The sequence below is a fragment of the Pinus tabuliformis genome, chromosome Q (genome assembly GCF_031772625.1).
Source record: "Pinus tabuliformis cultivar Carrire ecotype Pingquan chromosome Q, CPIR1, whole genome shotgun sequence".
NCBI lineage: Eukaryota > Viridiplantae > Streptophyta > Pinopsida > Pinales > Pinaceae > Pinus > Pinus tabuliformis.
The window spans coordinates 1,129,917,995-1,129,920,130 of NC_142296.1; positions in this window are offsets into that span (position 1 = coordinate 1,129,917,995).

Consider the following 2,136-nt stretch of genomic DNA (forward strand, 5'->3'; position numbering starts at 1 on the left):
ACAGCCCGACGCTTGACGCGTGGTGGGAGTACGACGGCAAAACTGCCGAACTCCCGAACGTTAAAGGCCGGGCGCATCGGGGATGAAGATGCCCGCCAGCCGTTGATCTGCGGGGCTGTGGATCGGATGGCTGGCGGCGAACGCGACGGGACAGGGGGTTAACAGGAGGGCATATTCACAAGAATATTCCGAGTTTAATGTGCACGGCGGATGGGTTAGAACTTAGGGAAATGGGTTTAAGGGGTTTTTACAGCGGTGGGGTGGATCTTTACAAGGGGGAAGGTGAAAACATGGGTTTTTTGGGCTAAGGAAAAGGTTACTAGCTGACCAGATGTCAAACTAGTTCCTTAATGACTCGGATGGGCTAAAAACAGTTCTAGATGGACTGAGATTTCCTGGACTTAGTAGAATTGTGGCTATACTGCCAGGGAAGGGATATTTACATAGGGGAGTGTTATATACATGATTTTTAGTAGGGGAAAGGGAAAATTGTTAGGGAGCTATATAATAAAGTTAAAAGTTAATATGGAGATGAAGAGAGGGCGCTAAGGTGTGAGACCTTATGCCATTTGGGGAAAAGAAGGCTCACAGATGATGAGTGAGTAGTCCTTGAGTGAAGGAGATCCTCACCAAGGCACATGTCATGGAAACGATGTGACTGAGAGGCTCAAGCAGATCTTGACCTCTTGGGGGATGTTAATAAGTGACTTGGGGGGAATGAAGAGAGGGGGATGTTAATGAATCTTCGGCCTGAGTACCTTCATGAAACTGCAAAAAACTACCTGATAACTGTGATCAGAAAAGATAAGACATTGTGGAATACAAAATTGATCACTAGTTATGATTCTGCCACACCAAAGCTACCTACCCAGCCTACTGTCCTAACATTTTTTCTTCTTTTTATTTTGGGTGCACTTGGACTTGCAGACCCAGATTCACAGTTTTTTTCTTTTGAATTTTCCTATCTAGATCTGCACTTATTTCTGCCAGGGCCCAGATTAAACAGTTGGGTCCCCTTGATTGTCTATCTATCTACAAATCTGCCAAGATTAAATGGTTTTGACAGATGTCATTCTCTATATTCTAAAACAGGAAATTGAAACCTAGGGAGACCAGGATTAGACTGTCTGGACCTCCCTTCAAGAACTTCTTCAAAACTGGAACAATTCACCAAAATTGGAAACAGCAGTAACATTTGTATTGGCATACTTTATTACTCCTTCTCTGGTTTTCTTCTCTGGAAATATGGAACCTTGCTGCAAGAAAGATGACATATTTGGCATGTAAAATGTCAATCATGAAATATGAAACCTGTTGCAATAGGAGGCTAATAGTGGCTCCACTTGGGGATGGCTTTTCCTTGTGAAAAGTCAAGAACAGCAGGTCAGACTGCCTTGATCTCTGTTGTCACTGTAAACTGAAAAAACCTCTTTGCTCTGGCTGTTAGAAATATGAAACTTTGTGACAAAACGACCTTCTTCTTGATTGAATCTTTGTGAACTGCTCAGCAACGCCTGCTTTCTTCTGCGTGCTGTATTATTATGTACAATGTTGTCTGAGAATATGTCTTTGAAAACATGGATCACAACTTGATGTACTTCCTTCAGCTTAGGTGTGAAATAAATTGCTGAAATCTTTCCTCTTCTGTTAACCTTTTCTTGCCTGAAAATTGCCAGTGCACAACAGCTTCTTTTTGACTCGAATTGCTCTTGTGACGTTCTCACTCTTGCTGCTTTGCTTATATTGATACAGAGATGGGTCTTTGAAAACTGGACACTCAGCACCGGCTATGCCTCCATGAATTTACTACTATTTCTTCAATAATCGGCCTGCTTATCAAAATGAATTAAAAACAGTGTTCATATATACACAATATAACTGTACAAAAATATTTACAGGACTTTAGTTGTTTTAACAACAAGGATCGTGATAATGTTTCAACATCCTGCCATTTACAGGTCCTTCTTCAATAGTGTTGTCCTCCATAGATTTGAGAAAATAGGTGTTGTTTCCTTGAACAACAGAAATAATAAATGGGCCTTTCCACAGGAAATCAAACTTTGCATGCTTGCCTTTGTCTTCTCTTATTGAGTCCCACTTTAGAACTTTGTCATCAATTCTGAAATCTTCAGCTTT